General features: G+C 43.0%; 1 protein-coding gene and 1 pseudogene across 3 annotated transcripts in view; both read left to right on the forward strand.

Moving 5' to 3' along the window:
- The window catches only part of LOC123729151 (E3 ubiquitin-protein ligase RNF170-like), a 9,135-nt pseudogene extending 8,292 nt beyond the window's left edge, over positions 1 to 843 (forward strand).
- Positions 844 to 10,287: 9,444 nt separating this feature from the next.
- The window catches only part of LOC123726674 (E3 ubiquitin-protein ligase RNF170), a 10,120-nt gene continuing 7,907 nt past the window's right edge, over positions 10,288 to 12,500 (forward strand). Inside the window, exons 1-2 of one of the 3 annotated variants that reach the window (XM_045694093.1) lie at positions 10,338 to 10,371; positions 10,519 to 10,573. The gene's annotated coding sequence lies outside the window, so the exon portion shown is untranslated. Of the gene's footprint in view, positions 10,574 to 12,500 lie in introns of all 3 variants that reach the window. The other 2 variants (XM_045694088.1, XM_045694092.1) reach the window with 2 other exon arrangements.

Here is a 12,500-nt window from a genome sequence, read left to right on the forward strand (position 1 = left end):
TCACTACGTAAGTCGCTTCTGGATAAGAGCGTCTGCTAAATGTCTAAAAAATGTAAATGCGTCGTATAATAGTTAGGAAAAATGGCAGAGAAAGGCAAGCTTACAGCCGTGAAGTCCTGTATGACAATACTTTAAAAAGTTAAATTGTAACTTTGAGGTGGAATTCTTGTACATTAATGGTAGTACTGGTGCAATGCTTAACCATCTGAAAGAGACGGACCTTGAGACTCAAAACGTTGTTGGCAGTAGCACAGCTGCGTTAAGAATTCACATGGAATTTTATCTTTTACATTTTTTATTATAATAATAATAATGTTGGTTTAATGTGAAACTGATTTAATATAAGAAAATAGCAGTTTAAAACGTTAAGAAAAAAATTGTCCATTTGTCAGCATCCTTAGTACTAATGGTGTGCATTACACTAAATCTTTTGCCTCTCCGTCTCAGCTGATGGACCGCTACGTGACGTCCCCACGTTGCTGCGCCACCTCTTCAGGGGGAGATGTTCTCCGTAGGAGGAGCCTGTTCTGGATGTTCCGATCCGTATCCTGCTGTGTGTCTGATCGGGCTCTGACCTACCTGATCTCCCCTCTGGACTTCATCCCTGAGGCTCTGTTTGGCCTGGCTAGGCTTCCTGGATGACTTCTTCATCACTGCTTCTGTTCATCTATATCTCTATCATGTATAGAGGTGGTGACCCAGAGACTGGCAGGGATGACACCCCGTTCAGTTCCGGTTGCAGGGAAATTGATTTGTGATGCAGTGGAGCCAGGAGGACATGAAATGCCATGGCCAGAGTTTACTGATCATCGCTTAGCTTCAGGTCAAAGACACAAACAGTGAGAGTGCTCTGTTGCTTTGGACTGGAGTTCCACCTTGCAGAAGAGTGGGGACTAGTTAACGGGTCTTTTGGCAAAATGTTTATTTCATCAGTTAATGTAATCCCTATTGAATATGCTCATCTAAAACGTGTGTGTGTGTGTGTGTGTGTGAGAGAGAGAAAGGGGGGGCTGGGACAATAAACCGAAAATTACTGGCATTGCATTCCTCTTACTCAAGTATGTTGTTGGACTTTTTTTTGTTTGTTATTTTGCTGCACGTTCCTGTAGATTTGTTCTTTTTAAAACCATTTATTTGGTCAACAGCCTATGAATTATGTTTATTCCTGCTATTAAAGCATCTGCCTGTTCCTGTTTCGCTGCTCTGTGAGCGAGCCACTTCCTCCCTGCTGTGCATAAAGGAGGGGAAGGAGCAACGCATTCTGAGAAGAACAAGAGTATGACCGTTTAGGGGGAGAAAATACCGTTTTCAAAGCAACTACTGTTCTGGTTACAGAAAGGAGTCACTGCTTTTTTTGTTGTGAGTATATCATTTTTATTTTTCACCTTTTAAAAAAAAAATATTGAGTTCATGGTTACCATCTTTACACCTGGAGTTTAGCTTTAGTATGGTTTATACGCGTCTGGGAGGAGGGCTCCATTTTGGTAGTGAAGTAGGCCTCGATAGGAATCAAAATAAAATTGGAGTGGATTAATCAATTACATGGCAACAATATCATATTTAGTTATCAATTTAATTGTTTTATAGATCCCACTTCCTCATGTGGTGAATAGAATACCAAGATGGCAGGACATTTTCTGAAGAGATTTTGAAAACAAACATCTGATAATTCTGGTTTTCTATTTTTGACAGGTTGCACATCGAAATGTCGACTCTTCCATTCCCTGGATGTGTTTACTTTATGAATCGTAGGTGACCAGAGCCCTGCCGGGCAATGTGAAGTAAATGTCCATTTAAATCGGAAAACAAAAATAGTTAAAGATTGCAATATGGATTGGTGTGTGTGTGTGTGTGTGTGTGTGTGTGTGTGTGTTTTTGAGAAATTAGTATGTTACCAAAATAATGCAGCTGAATTTAATCTTGTCTTTTGTACACATGGAGCATGACTGGTTAACTCATTTTATTAATTTAACTAGTATTGACTGGCACATTAACTTAATCTAACCAGAAGTAGGAAACATGGCCAGAGGCTGTAATCTAATTCTGTGTGTAAAGAATAATATTAACGAGGAAAGAAAGTGGATCAATAAATCAAATGTTATTTGTCACATGCGCCGAATATAAAGGGTCTAGAACCTTTTTACAGTGAAATGATTACTTACAAGCACTTACCCAACAATGCAGTTTTAAGAAAAATAAGTGTTAAGTACAAAAGTAATTAAAGAACAGCAGTAAACCCTCCAGGGATGACCTCTCTCATGTTGATAACATGTTAATAATAGACCCAGCAGTGTTGTCACTCTAAATAAACGGTCTGAAGTCAGCAGAGGAGAGATGGATGGTGACATGGTCAATGCCGTAATTACAGACATGAAGACAGACTCACCTCCGTCCTGAACTGAATGTCTCCAACGGGAGATTATTTCACATGACTGACTGACCTTCACGAGACCCTTTTTGGGGCCAAGAACTACATGTATTTGTGTCCATTTTTGATGTTTTTGAGATGATCTGTATAATGAAAAGGACTATATAAACTAAATACATTATTAGTATTACCTAGTAAAAGGGTAGGTTAGCCTTTCAGGATAATAATTCATGTTATAGGCTATGTTTAGGCTGTTTCGCATTAAAATACCGAGCGTATTTCACTAGGTGTTATGAATCATGCTGTACAGGCACGCTAAAGTGAAATTAAGAGCTATAAATAGTCTACAGACTTACCTCACCACCAAGGATGTGTTAGTGGCATGTCTGAGTGACAGAGTACGCCTGCTGCTGCAACCCTGATCAGAATAGAGGTCTACTGCTGCAACCCTGATCAGAATAGAGGTCTACTGCTGCAACCCTGATCAGAATAGAGGTCTACTGCTGCAACCCTGATCAGAATAGAGGTCTACTGCTGCAACCTCGATCAGAATAGAGGCCTACTGCTGCAACCCCGATCAGAGTAGAGGCCTACTGCTGCAACCCCGATCAGAGTAGAGGCCTACTGCTGCAACCCCGATCAGAGTAGAGGGCTGCAAGCTGCTGCAACCGATCAGAGTAGGGCCTACTGCTGCAACCCCGATCAGAGTAGAGGCCTACTGCTGCAAGCGATCAGAGTAGAGGCCTGCTGCAACCCCGATCAGAGTAGAGGCCTACTGCTGCAACCCCGATCAGAGTAGAGGCCTACTGCTGCAACCCCGATCAGAGTAGAGGCCTACTGCTGCAACCCCGATCAGAGTAGAGGCCTACTGCTGCAACCCGATCAGAGTAGAGGCCTACTGCTGCAACCCCGATCAGAGTAGAGGCCTCCACTGCTGCAAACCCGATCAGAGTAGAGGCCTACTGCTGCAACCCGATCAGAGTAGAGGCCTACTGCTGCAACCCCGATCAGAGTAGAGGCCTGCTGCAACCCGATCAGAGTAGAGGCCTACTGCTGCAACCCCGATCAGAGTAGAGGCCTACTGCTGCAACCCGATCAGAGTAGAGAGGCCTACTGCTGCAACCCCGATCAGAGTAGAGGCCTACTGCTGCAACCCCGATCAGAGTAGAGGCCCTGCTGCAACCGATCAGAGTAGAGGCCTACTGCAACCCGGATCAGAGTGAGAGGCCTACTGCTGCAACCGGATCAGAGTAGAGGCCTACTGCAGCCCGGATCAGGTAGAGGCCTGCTGCTGCAACCCGATCAGAGGAGGCCTACTGCTGCAACCCGTCAGAGTAGAGGACGCTGCAACCCGATCAGAGTAGAGGCCTACTGCTGCAACCCCGATCAGAGTAGAGGCACTGCTGCAACCCGATCAGGTAGAGGCCTGCTGCTGCAACCCGATCAGAGTAGAGATCTACTGCTGCAACCCCGATCAGAGTAGAGGCCTGCTGCAACCCTGATCAGAGTAGAGGCCTACTGCTGCAACCCGGATCAGAGTAGAGGCCCATCTGCTGCAACCCCGATCTGAGTAGAGGCCTACTGCTGCAACCCCGATCAGAGTAGAGGCCTACTGCTGCAACCGATCTGAGTAGAGGCCTGCTGCAACCCCGATCAGAGTAGAGGCCTACTGCTGCAACTCGATCAGAGTAGAGGCCCACTGCTGCAACCCGATCAGAGTAGAGGCCTACTGCTGAAACCCTGATCAGAGTAGAGGCCTACTGCTGCAACCCTGATCAGAGTAGAGGCCTACTGCTGCAACCCCCGATCTGAGTAGAGGCCTACTGCTGCATACGCAATCAGAGTAGAGGCCTACTGCTGCAACCCTGATCAGAGTCACAGCAGGGTCTTCACTTGCAGGCTGGTGCTCCAGGCTTGGAAATGTAGGAAGGTTCACTGTAATATTGGCCATTCAAATTGGAGAAGAAAATACCTGCAGACATTTAGACAAATACTCAGCATCCTTCTCTGGTCGTTTTCATGCAAGTCACAGAGCACGGGGTGTAATTTTACCACTACCTTCCTGTGACAATTAGACAGGCTTGAAAAAGGCTACCGTTTTTGATTAGGCCGCCCTTTTCAAAGCAATCAAGGTGATTTTACACCAAGAAAGGTTGCATCAAATTGCAGTTAGAGGAAGATACAGTATACAGATCAGAAAGAGAATGGGCTAACGTTTAAACATTTCATGTGTACTGCGCAGATGATGTGCTAATGAGATATGGTAGGGCGTAACCCTAATCTGTCAGACGTGACCATCGTCAAGGCCATTAGCTAGGCTGTCCCCCACACGTCACATCTCTCACTCTACTGCTACTTATGAAATGGCTTTGTGTGAGGAGGAGAGCAATTAACTAAAATGTCAAACTCAAACTGCCACTTTCATACCTACTACAGCTACTGAATGAAATTCAGATGACTTTGGCAAATAAATACTACTGAACTAAACCAGCTTATGAACTGTAATCGTTTTGTGTAATAAGAAGATAATTTGCTGCTTATGTTTTGGTGGTCAGCGATTAGCGTAGCAATATTGTGTACCGAATACATAACGGCCTCTGCGGAGTAGCATAGAGGCGATGGGTGATCGCCAGCCGGCCTGGCTAGAAGACCCACCACAGTACATGTTGGACAAAGTTACTGCCGGGTTTTAAAGGTAGCCCTCACAGGCTAGTTCGGAAACCCTACCCTGCCTGTGATTCTGTGAAGGCTGAGCTCTGTGTACACAGCAGAAGCAGAGAGCTGGATCCCACCACCACCTCATAAACAAATGTCCACTCCAAGAAACATGAACTGGTACAAGGTCCATCGAGCTTCTTATGGAATAAAACCAACTCCGACGGGTTAAATCCTAATTCATCTTCTAATCTTTAAAACAAAAAAAATGTCAGTGTAGAAAAATAACCCCGAAAGCCCCTGGGGACTCAAGGAGACTATTTCAAACATCTGTTTCTGGTATGGAAATAGATACCGTCAAAAACGATTTCTTTCAAGGGTTTTTTTTTTTTTTAAATACATTTGAATATTTGTAGCTACTTTTCAGTAAATACCTTCACTCAACGTGTGCAATAACGTTAGGAGATAAAGCAGATTGCATTCTTCATTTCACCTGTCACATTAAGCTCACAGGTAAGATCCCAGTCACGTGGTGTTTGTTTTACTAGCACACAACCAGAGAAACCAGAGCCTTGTGAGTCACTCACTGTTGTGCAGCACGGACCAATGAATCTAGTTACAGTATGGAATTCACAACTCAATGTTTGCCAGCTAGATATCTTACTATTAAGTTACCTGTCTACAATGTGCTAAATGTTGCATTTGGTTTGCTCATTTAGTAGCTAGTTATCTAGCTAGCTAAGTGGTTAGCTTCTCTTGGAAAGCACCACCAGCTGTCTAGAAAGCACCACCAGCTGTCACCACCAGTTGTCTAGAAAGCACCACCAGCTGTCTTAGAAAGCACCACCAGCTGTCTAGAAAGCAAGCACCACCAGTTGTCTAGAAAGCAAGCACCACCACTTGTCTAGAAAGCAAGCACCACCACTTGTCTAGAAAGCAAGCACCACCACTTGTCTAGAAAGCAAGCACCACCAGTTGTCTAGAAAGCAAGCACCACCAGTTGTCTAGAAAGCAAGCACCACCAGTTGTCTAGAAAGCAAGCACCACCACTTGTCTAGAAAGCAAGCACCACCACTTGTCTAGAAAGCAAGCACCACCACTTGTCTAGAAAGCAAGCACCACCACCACTTGTCTAGAAAGCACCACCACTTGTCTAGAAAGCACCACCACTTGTCTAGAAAGCACCACCACTTGTCTAGAAAGCACCACCACTTGTCTAGAAAGCAAGCACCAGTTTTCCATAGGAATACAGTGGATGACGTCAGTGCTATTTGGGGCGGGTCGATATGGCCAAAATATTAAATCATAGTATTTAAAACAAATTGGATGGTATTTATGTTATTGAATACTAAAAGTTCTACATTTCCTTTGAGTACTGCGTGAAGCCTAGGGTGGAAACACATACATTCTAAGAGATTTCAAAATGGGTCTTTCTCCATTCTGATTTGTTTTATGCTGTTCAATTCAACCCAAAATAATCTTCAGCATTCTCATTAATTGCTGCATTTCCTGCACTCATTTGAGGATCTTTTTGCCACGTAGGCCTGCACACCATCTAGTCCTACTTTTTAACCACATTTTACAAATCGCAATTTTACCTGCGATTTAGAGAAAAACACTTTGGGTGAACTGTTGGAATCATGGAAATAGAACGATTATTGTAATTCTATAGTTAGAATATAATAGCGGGCACTTTGAATACACTGTTGGACATGACAACGAATGAAAATGCCAAGGAGGGGTTATTGTGACAGGGTAGGAACCAAAGTGTTTATAAGTGTTTCCAAGCTAACATATTATTGCTTCACATATTTCTTTGATTTAGAAGATACTGTTGCACAAACATGCTGATTTAGGTTTACACCATCACTGGGTGTTACCAGGCTGTATAGCTAATTACACTTGCTCTGACTCAGTACATTTATTAACTAAACTCAGCAAAAGAAGAAACGTCCCTTTTCCAGGACCCTGTCTTTCTAAAATAATTTGTAAATATACAAATAACTTCACAGATCTTCATTGTAAAGGGTTTAATCACCGTTTTCCCATGTTTGTTCAATGAACCATAAACAATTCATGAACATGCACCTGTGGAACGGTCGTTAAGACACTAACAGCTTACAGACGGTAGGCAATTAAGGTCACTGTTATGAAAACTTAGGACAGTAAAGAGGCCTTTCTACTGACTCTGAAAAACACCAAAAGAAAGATGCCCAGGGTCCCTGCTCATCTGTGTGAACGTGCCTTAGGCATGCTGCAAGGAGGCATGAGGACTGCAGATGTGGCCAGGGCAATAAATTGCAATATCCGTACTGTGAGACGCCTAAGACAGTGCTACAGGGGAGACAGGACGGACAGTTAATCATCCTCGCAGTGGCAGACCACGTGTAACAACACCTGCACAGGATCGGTACATCCGAACATCACACCTGCGGGACAGGTACAGGATGGCAACAACAACTGTCCGAGTTACACCAGGAACGCACAATCCCTCCATCAGTGCTCAGACTGTCCGCAATAGGCTGAGAGAGGCTGGACTGAGGGCTTGTAGGCCTGTTGTAAGGCAGGTCCTCACCAGACATCACCGGCAACAACGTCGCCTATGGGCACAAACCCACCGTCGCTCGACTGGCATAAAGTGTCTCACCTGGGATGATGGTCGGATTCGCGTTTATTGTCGAAGGAATGAGCGTTACACCGAGGCCTGTACTCTGGAGCGGGATCGATTTGGAGGTGCAGGGTCCGTCATGGTCTGGGGCGGTGTGTCACAGCATCATCGGACTGAGCTTGTTGTCATTGCAGGCAATCTCAACGCTGTGCGTTACAGGGAAGACATCCTCCTCCCTCATGTGGTACCCTTCCTGCAGGCTCATCCTGACTTGACCCTCCAGCATGACAATGCCACCAGCCATACTGCTCGTTCTGTGTGTGATTTCCTGCAAGACCGGAATGTCAGTGTTCTGCCATGGCCAGCGAAGAGCCCGGATCTCAATCCCATTGAGCACGTCTGGGACCTGTTGGATCGGAGGGTGAGGGCTAGGGCCATTCCCCCCAGAAATGTCTGGGAACTTGCAGGTGTCTTGGTGGAAGAGTGGGGTAACATCTCACAGCAAGAACTGGCAAATCTGGTGCAGTTCATGAGGAGGAGATGCACTGCAGTACTTAATGCAGCTGGTGGCCACACCAGATACTGACTGTTACTTTTGATTTTGACCCCCCTTTGTTCAGGGACACATTATTCAATTTCTGTTAGTCACATGTCTGTGGAACTTGTTCAGTTTATGTCTCAGTTGTTGAATCTTGTTATGTTCATACAAATATTTCCACATGTTAAGTTTGCTGAAAATAAACACAGTTGACAGTGAGAGAACATTTCTTTATCTAGCGATTAGCATTAGCGGCTAACAAGATTTAGGCACAACTTGCTAAGAAAAGACAAAACTAGCTGTTTGCAGATGTAAGAAACACAAACGAATAGTATAATTACAGAACACTAGTGGATTTATATTAAGAAGCAAAGTGAATACAGCATCGTTGACATCAACATAGTAACAGCATGTGTTGCATTGAACATGCAGACTGAACACTACAGACTCCTGGTCCGGGAACAACAAATGCTCACCTTGAGTGACTCAAGAGAGATGAGATGACTTAAGTAGCGTAGTAAACTATAGCTATTGGACGGTGATACACAAGGCGTATCACCTTTAACAAAGCAAATCATTCAAATACCATTATATTAGGTCAAACCGGTCCAGTGCATCAATACCGGTATATCATAAAATACGGTATACCAACCAGCCCTAAACGCTAGCACTGGTTTTAATGTCGATGGTTACATGAGGTGAAAAGGAGACTGGAGTGCCACTAAGGTTAGAGTTAAGGATTATGGTTATGGTTAGGGTTAAGGTAAGGTTTGTGGTTAGGGTAAGGTTTGTGGTTAGGGTAAGGTTTGTGGTTAGGGTAAGGTTTGTGGTTAGAGGTAAGGTTTGTGGTTAGGGTAAGGATTGTGGTTAGGGTAAGGTTTGTGGTTAGGGTAAGGATTATGGTTAGGGTTAAGGTTTAGGGTTAAGGTTAGGGACGTCCCAAGGATCCCTGATAGCATCACCAACCTATATGTTACAACGCTTGTTTACGGAAGACAGAGGTGAATACTGTGCTAATTAGTTAACTGAGTCTCCGAACAACAACCTGTGTGTAACCGAAAGGAAGTACGCCAGAAAAGTGTTTTAATGGAAGAAAACTATCGGCTGCAACTGTGTTTAATCCCGGTTTTATAACAAAACAAAAAAACAGTGTACAGTAAGTGTATTTTTTGCATTGTGAAATTATTTTTTAATTTAATGTGAACGTAGAAGGATTTATGTTTCTAAAAAAAAAAACATATCGCAAAGCGTTGATTATTAACTATTATTGTAAAATATATATTGTAGTTCACATGGAGCCATCTGTCCGTAATACCATCATCAACCGGGAACCCAAGGGACCGGCTGGAAACCCACCTGGGGCTCCTGGATAACTCGGTTTTGGCTGCGCTAGACGGCTGTGTTTGGCAGCCAACTCAAGCTAACAAGCTAACTAGCTACATTTCGTCTCACAATTGTTCATCAAATCAGAGTTGAATCATTATCGGCGACTAAGATAATAAAAAATGTTTTTGTTTTGTATATATACACGTACCCATGTCAAAAGGCTGTCGCACAGTTCAACTCGATCCACAGGATTCAAGGTAGTCATCGTACTGTAGTTCAATTAATCCGATCGCTTTTTCTTTTATCGGAAAATGACTAGAAAATGACTAGACGAGCCAGCTGGGCGAGATGAAATCAACAAGACCAACACGTCTGATCAACTAGATAACCAAAACGAGGAATTATTCCACGTAAAAAACACTTCAGTTTCCCCGACAGGACAGATACGGTCCCACCGTCCTTTTTCACTTATATAAATAACATACAGCGTCGAATAAAAAGGTTATTGAATCAGTAAACAGTAATGTTGAGACACATCTACCGGTCTATCTCCTTTCTGTCAAGCTTGTTTTTCCCAACCAGCTGGGGGGAGAAAACAGACGCCACCCTGTTGGACCAAAGTCCAGAGCCTGAATAAAATCAACCATCTTTATTAAAGGTTGTAAATTCTGAATCCCTATCAAATCATTCAATAATCATAAACATATATAATACAAATTAAAATAAATATGAAATAACTTATTCCATGAACATTTGAATAAATATTTTGTGTTGAATTTAGTGCAGGCAGTACTAGGGACGCCAAGGCTACGTAGGCTAGATAAAGGACCCCTCTGTAAGAACATGAAAGTGGAGCAACTAATTCTAATAACTAGGGTGAGACTTTCATTTTTTATTTTATTTTTTTAGCTTGTAACAGATGTATTTTTACCCTATTTACAGTCTTATTGTCCGCGTTGGCTGTAGTTAAGCGACAGATATCGTTGACATGTAACTCTGAGTTGTATGGTTTGTGTTCTGTAGATACATTTAGATAGGGAGTGGTAGTTGTGGATACATCAGCCCTTCTCAACTGAAGGTATGGACCACAGTTAAATCAATTAACTACAATATCCACTCTAATTCACCGGTTACAAAATGTATTCATCATCGCTAGCGATATGTCATTTTATTTAGGGGGGGGGTGACCAGACCAGAACAAATTCATATCGACATGTATAAGTTATTGATCAGTCGTTCTCGTTGAACGCAGGTCTAAGAAGCGGTAGTTATATATATGTTATATATGTGTGTGTTATTTCTATGGTTCACGTTACTTTTCTGGGTCTTTTTACTTTTGGTTTTGTACACCAGCTTCAAACAGCTGAAAAATACAATTAGATATATTTTTTAAATGGACAAGCTATTTAACAGTGTTTTAAATGGTACAATGGTTCTCTACACTGTCTTGCTTGTCACAGGCGAACTATTTAGATTTTCTAGATTTTCTTTGCAACCAGGAAATGGCGGAGCTATTTCTGCATAATGCATATTTTCACTTTCATATACAGTACCAGTCAAATGTTTGGGCACACATATTCATTCAAGGGTTTATTTCTTTTGACTATTTTATACATTGTAGAATAGTAGTGAATACATCAAAACTATGAAATAACACATGGAATCATGTAGTAACCAAAAAAAGTGTTAAACAAATCAATATATTTCAGATTGTTTAAATAGTCACCATTTCACTTGATGACAGCTTTGCACACACTTTGCATTCTCTCAACCAGCTTCACCTGGAATGCTTTTCCAACAGTCTTGAAGGAGCTCCCACATATGCTGAGCACTTGTTGGCTGCTTTTCCTTCACTCTGCGGTCCAACTCATCCCAAACCATCTCAATTGGGTTGAGGTCGGGTGATTGTGGAGCCCAGGTCTTCTGATGCAGCACACCATCACTCTTCTTCTTGGTCAAATAGCCCTTACACAGCCTGGAGGTGTGTTGGGTCATTGTCCTGTTGAAAAACAAATCATAGTCCCACTAAGCTAATAGTCCCAGTAACCGAAAGGTTGCTGGATCGAATCCGCGAGCTGACAAAGTAAGAAATCTGCCGTTCTGCCCCTGAACAAGGCAGTTAACCCACTGTTCCCTGGTAGGCTGTCATTTGTAAATAAGAATTTGTTCTTAACTGACTTGCCAAGTTAAAAAAAAAAACCAGATGGGATGGCGTATTGCAAACCAGATGGGATGGCGTATGGCTGCAGAATGCTGTGCCTTGGATTCTAAATAAATCACAGACGGTGTCACCAGCAAAGCACCACCTCACCTAATCTGCGTCTCACAAAGACACGGCGGTAGGAACCAAAAATCTCCAATTTGGACTCATCAGACCAAAGGACAGATTTCCACCGGTCTATTGTCCATTGCTTGTTTTTTGGCCCAAGTGAGTCTTTTCTTCTTATTGGTGTCCTTTAGTAGTGGTTTCTTTGCAGCAGTTCGACCATGAAGGCCTGATTCATGCAGTCTCCTCTGAGCAGTTGATGTTGATATGTGTCTGTTACTTGAACTCTGAAGCATTTATTTAGGCTGCAATCTGAGGTGCAGTTAACTCCCATGAACTTATCCTCTGCAGCAGAGGTAACTCTGCTTTCCTGTGACGGTCCTCACGAGAGCCAGTTTCAGCAGAGCACTTGATGGTTTTTGCAACTGCACTTGAGGAAACTTTAAGTTCTTATTGTTCTGCATTGACTAACCTTCATGTCTTAAAGTAATGATGGACTGTCATTTCTCTTTCCTTATTTGAGCTGTTCTTGCCATAATATGGACTTGGTCTTTTACCACATAGGGCTATCTTCTGTATACCACCCTTTTCACAGCTGATTTGCTCAAGTGCATTAAGGAAGAAATTCCACAAATTAACATTTGATGCATGGCAAACTTGTAAATTGAAATGCATTCCAGGTAACTACCTGGTGAAGCTGGTTGAGAAAAATGCCAAGTGTGCAAAGCTGTCATCAAAG

The sequence above is a fragment of the Salmo salar genome, chromosome ssa01, assembly GCF_905237065.1.
Source record: "Salmo salar chromosome ssa01, Ssal_v3.1, whole genome shotgun sequence".
NCBI lineage: Eukaryota > Metazoa > Chordata > Actinopteri > Salmoniformes > Salmonidae > Salmo > Salmo salar.